This window comes from Carlito syrichta, unplaced genomic scaffold (genome assembly GCF_000164805.1).
Source record: "Carlito syrichta isolate Samal-C Ts95f unplaced genomic scaffold, Tarsius_syrichta-2.0.1 Scaffold229324, whole genome shotgun sequence".
In the NCBI taxonomy this organism is placed as follows: Eukaryota; Metazoa; Chordata; class Mammalia; order Primates; family Tarsiidae; genus Carlito; species Carlito syrichta.
The window spans coordinates 1-5805 of record NW_007173420.1 but is presented as its reverse complement, the minus strand read 5'-3'; the positions used below and the strand labels follow the sequence as shown (position 1 = coordinate 5805).

The window sequence follows — 5805 nt, the reverse complement described above, 5'->3', positions numbered from 1 at the left end:
GTTTCAGAGGCTCCGGTCCCTGCTGTACAGGAACGACTTCGGTTGGCCCGTCGAGGATCACCTTCCACCAGGATTACTGCAACATGAACTTCACCGAGCCTTCCACCCCATAGCCTCCACCTTGGGTTTGATTTCCACCAATGAAGTGTTCCGATGCTTTCTTTAGTAATGTGACATCACCTCTCGTCCACCTTCTTCCTTTCCAGTTTCCAGGTCCATTTAAGTCTCGTTAAAGTGCAGAGTTTTCTGCCTGCCCGCTTCACCTTGTTTGCGCCACTCACTTCTGCCCAGCTCGGCTCTTCTTGCTTGTCTATGATTTCCATAAGCACTCACTTGCACAACGTGTAGCAGTCCTCACCTAGAGAGACGGCGTTCCTACAGTCCACTGCTTGACAAAGACCACATAGTCAGGGGGTGAGTTTTCCCAATAGATTTTCCTGTTTGTCAAGTTTGCAAGTCCTCTCTTGACTTCAGCTATTTATTCCCTAGCACATTTCCCAAAAATACTTCTACCCGAGTCTTAATGGTTTTAGCAAATAACCTTACCTGCAAAGAGAAGAATTGAGTGTGTAGTAGCACTGCTTTAGAGACCTTGCTAGTACAGTATTGATGTAACTTCTGACCTTCAGTGAGACTGCAGTTCATGAAAAACCTGAAGCTAAGTGAGGAGGAGGAAAGGTAGCATGGTTAACTGGAGCTAGGCCTTGTTAAAGGGACGTTGTAACTTTTAAAACAGCAAGAGAGTTCACGTAGACCTTTTCTGGAAATTGGCCATTGCACTGTCCTCCTAGGTCCTAGATGTGACAGGAGGAATCTTAAGGCCTCATTTTCTAGTCTCTTTGTATTCAGTTCTAAGTTGTCCATTATCTTGCTTTAGTAATCGTTTAAAATTGTTAGACACTTAAGATGTTGGGGAAACGTAAGCATGTAGTGTTGACAATTAAGGACAAGCTTGGCATTATTAAGAAACTTGAGGAAGGCATCTCTTTCAAAAAACTTTCTGTGGTATATGGAATCAACGAATCCACAGTTCGTGATATTAAAAAGAACAAAGAAAGGATTATAAACTTTGCAAACAGTTCAGATCCTACTAGTGGAGTATCCAAACGCAAATCAATGAAGTCATCGACATCCAAGGAGCTTGATAAGAGTTATGATAGAGTGGTTTAACCAACAAAAACCAAATGGGATTCCAGTATCCGGAACAATTTGTGCAAAACAAGCTAAGTTCTTTTTTGATGCTCTGTGGATGGAAGGTGATTTTAATGCATCATCTGGCTGGCTAACTCAATTTAAGCGGTGCCATGGTATTCCAACGGCTGCTGGTAAAGGAGCAAAATTAAAAGGAGATGAAACTGCTGCCAATGAATTTTGTGGTAACTTTCAGGAATTTTTTTAGAGAGAGAATCTACAACCAGAGCAAATTATGGTGCTGATCAAACTGGACTGTTCTGGAAATGTCTACCATCAAGGACGTTAGCTCTTGAAACTGAGCAAAGTAATTCTGGGTGTAGGTCGAGTAGAGAGAGAATCATTATTTTGTGTTGTGCAAATGCCACGGGTTTACACAAACTTGATCTTTGTGTTGTGGGGAAGGCTAAAAAACCCCATGCATTTAAGGGAACTGACCTTTCAAACCTTCCTGTCACTTATTTCAGTCAGAAGGGTGCATGGATAGAACAATCTGTTTTCAGACAGTGGTTTGAAAAATATTTTGTGCCACAGGTACAGATGCATTTGAATCCCAGGGGCTCTTCTAGAAAAAGCAGTGCTGCTTTTAGATTTCCCCCTAGTACATCCAAATGAAGAACTGCTGAGTTCACATGATGGCAGAATAATTGTGAAAAATCTGCCACCAAATGTCACAAGTCTACTTCAACCTATGAGCCAGGGAGTTCTAGCCACTGTAAAAAGATACTACCAAGCAGGACATCTCCAGAAATATGTGGATGAAGGAATTGACCCAAAAATGTTTTGGAAGAACCTGACAGTGTTGGATGCAATTTATGAAGTGTCAAGTGCTTGGAACATGGTAAAATCAAGTACCATAACCAGAGCGTGGAAGAAACTTTTCCCTGGCAGTGAAGAGAATTCAGGCATGAACATTGATGAAGGAGCCATTTTAGCAGCTAATTTAGCAACGGTTTTACAGAATACAGAAGACATTGGTCCAGGGAGGTCTTGGGAGGATGAATTATTTTCGGAGTGATTTTGCAAGCATAAAAAGTCATCCAGCAGAGATGCTAGAAAAACAAATTTCCTATTAGCTTTCCTGTCAGAAAAATGTTCAGCAACATATTTATTTTAGGACAACAACATGTATTTAGAAAAAATTTTTCACAAAAGAGCAGTGATAAGAGGAAACAATGTATCTGGACCTGGTTAGCAGAACTTTTCCTCTTTACGATTATGCCCAGGCCACATGCAATTGCCACCATCATGGTCCCCAAGTTGTGGGCCTCTTTGTTAGACTTAAACCCAGGAATCTGCTCTTCTGAAGGCTGTTCCTCCTGTATATTTTTGTTCCTTTGCTGTCCAGATGGAGACACGGCATCATATACAGCTGAGAGATGTTTACCTTTTTAACTGACTCTGTTTCATAGGACACAATTCACACTCCATAGAATGCTTCTTCCTGCTTTCTTTTACAATCTCAAGGTAGTAAATAATCAGTGTTAAAATCATCCTACTAGAATGACAAAGCCCATAGGTTTTTTGTCCCTAGAAGTATTTGGCTTAGTTTACTAGGGCTGCCATAACAAAATACCACAGACTGTGTGGCTTAAACAGCATGATTTGTTTTTTCACAGTTCTGAAGGCTGGAAGTCCAAGATAAGGTGTCAGCACATTTGGTTTCTTCTGAGACCTCACTTCTTGACTGAGATAGTCACCCTCTCGCTGTGTCTTCACATGCTTGTCTCTCGGTCCACCTGTTGCGTCCAGATCTCCTCATCTTACAAGAAAACCAGCCAGACTGGATTAGAGCCCACCCATATATGCTCATTTTACCTCAATGACCTCTTTATAGGCCCTATCTCCAAGTACGGATCTATTCTGAGGTACTAGGGGGTGGCACTTCAACAAATGACATTTGAGGAAACACCATTCACTCCTTAAAAATTGTCAACTTTAGTTTCATTGTGAACTGAACCTGCCACAAAGACTGGACTAAAGGCCTTGGTGACCTAGGAATGAATCAAGGACAGCTGGTGGCTGTTTCACATGAAAGCATAAAGCCCCTGCAGACCTGAAAAGGTGGCAAGAATGCACCTCACAGTTTTGACTCATCTCACAGCATCATGAAATTTAAGATTACCTCTTATATTATAAGGGAGACTTGAATGGACACGCTATTATCATGATGACAAAAGGGCCAGTTCATCCAGCAGGTGCCCACTGCTAAATGTTTATGCACATAAAAACAGAGCTTCGATAATATCTCAAGATAAAACTGATATAATTGTAAGGAAAAACAGACAAATTCACATTTATTGTCAGAGACTGCAACACTTATTTTGCAGTAAGATGAAAACGTAGATAGAAATTCAGTATAAACATAGAAGACTTGATTAATTTGATCTATTTGATATTTATAGAATATACCACAAAACAGCAGAATGTACATTTTTGGTAATGCACAAAGAACATTTAACTATTGTAGTCAATAAAACAAGCCTCACTAAACTTAAAATGATCCAGTTCTCATAATGTATGTTTTCTTTTTTTTCTTTTTTTATCAATATTTTTTATTTTGATATTGTGGGGTACAGTTAAGGTCTAGGTATACAAATATGCTTCATTCAGGCCCCCTTGTTGATAACAGGTGTCTCCCCGTCTCCAGACAGATGTTTACTACCATTAGTCCCATTCCCACCCCCATAGTTTCCAAACACTGTCAGTCGTTTTCTTATAGTAGTGCATTGGATGATCAAGGTCCACTATATGAGTGAGAATATGTGATACTCAGATCTTTGTTTCTGTGAGAGGTCACTTAGTATTATAGATTCTAGCTCCACCCAGGTTGCTGCAAAATTCATGATTTTGTTATAATGTATGCTTTCTACCAATAATGGAATTAACTTAGTCAACAACAGAAAGATATCCAAAATTTTCTCACATATTTGGAAATTACATGAAACAATTTAAAATAGCTTATAAGTCAAAATAGAACTAAAAAATTAGAAAATATTTTGAGATGAGTGCCAAATAAAGCACAACACTAAAATTAGTGTGATCTCCCTCATGTGGTACTTAAAGAAAAAATTGTAGTGCTGGATGCATGTATTGGAAAAGAAAATGTTCTCAAGTCAATGACCTTAGCTTCCACCTTAAGAAACTAGAAAAAATAAAACTAAAAGAAAGCAGAAAAAAGACAGAACAAAAATCAGTGCAAAAATCAATACAATAGAAAACAAGCAAAAGCATTACAAAAATTAATGAAACCAAATTCTGGTTCTTTGAGAAGTTCTGTAGTATTAATAAACCTCTGTTCAGGCTGACCAGGAAAAAAGAGAAAACAAAAACAAACAAATCAGGTATAAGAGAAGTAACATAACAACAGATAAAACATGCTAAAAAAAAAGATAATAAATGATAATTGTGTACAATATTGTGCCAAACAGATTTAACAACTTAGATGAAATGGACAAATTCCTCCAATGACACAATTAGCTAGTCTTACTCAAAAAGAAGTTGATAACCATAATAGCCCTGTAGCTATAAATTTAAAATCTTCCCACAAAGAAGACTCTAGGTCTAAATGGCTTTAGTGAAAAATTATACCAAACATTTAAGGAAAAAGTAATACCAATTCTACTAATTTTTACCAATTAAGGTAAAAATTTTTTAAAAAGAGGGAATACTTTCTGTTAATTTCTTGAACTTTGCTCAGACTTGTAAGTGCACTGGGTAAAATAACCAGTTAGTGGGGATAATTCTACATTCTTATAATTTTAATTGGCCACAACCACAGACAGATTTCAATTTATTTCCAAGTTTCTTCATGGGAATACCTGAAGAAAAATAAGAAAGTGTTCCTGAAGTGCAAACACTTTCCAGGAATTAAGGATTGTTACTCATAATAATATTAACAATCGTCTCAAGAAAACTGAGTGGACTGTGGTCATAAATGCAACAGTTTGCATTTTTATATAAATGCATAACTTTTCATTGTTTTAAAATAAAGAAGATAATTCTGAAGGTAGTAGTTTTATTTGTCAACTTTTAAAACTTCATTTTCACAGATGAGGAAGATCCACCAGAAGATGTCATTTGCTTGGGGCAATGTAAAACAGCTCTGGAAGAGACAAGACAAACAGAATCTCACTGACCAAGTAATCTATATAGTTGCAGTAACAAGACTAATAAGCAGTGGAGAGGCTGCAAAAAGATTTGGTGACATTCAATGCATGCCTGGGGTGCAGAATTACTGCTCCTGTTCACAAACTAACATGTTGAGAAAGATTCCTGTATTTCTGGCAAAATAACCTCAGTGAGTCATTTAACCACTGGGGAATCTGAAGCACTTTTATGCATTGTGTTCCATCTGAAGTTTTAAGATTTTAGGCTATCCAAGTGTGGTCTGTTTAATCAATAAACCACAGTTTGTATTGAAGGCAGCATCTTTGCTGTAGGTGCTTGTCACAATGCAGGAAAGTGTGCAAAGAACAAGTTGAGCCAGAGGAGCACTTCACTTTTGATGCCAAAATCAATCACTTTTTGTCATAATGCCAGGCATAGATAATGGCTGATCTAGTGAATGCTGTCTGCATCACCCCATAATTTTCTGCAGTAGACATGTCATTA

General features: G+C 38.0%; 1 pseudogene; it reads left to right on the top strand.

Annotated features, from left to right (window-relative positions):
- Positions 1-906: 906 nt before the first annotated feature.
- Positions 907-2209, top strand: LOC103253424 (annotated as a pseudogene).
- Positions 2210-5805: the final 3596 nt, after the last annotated feature.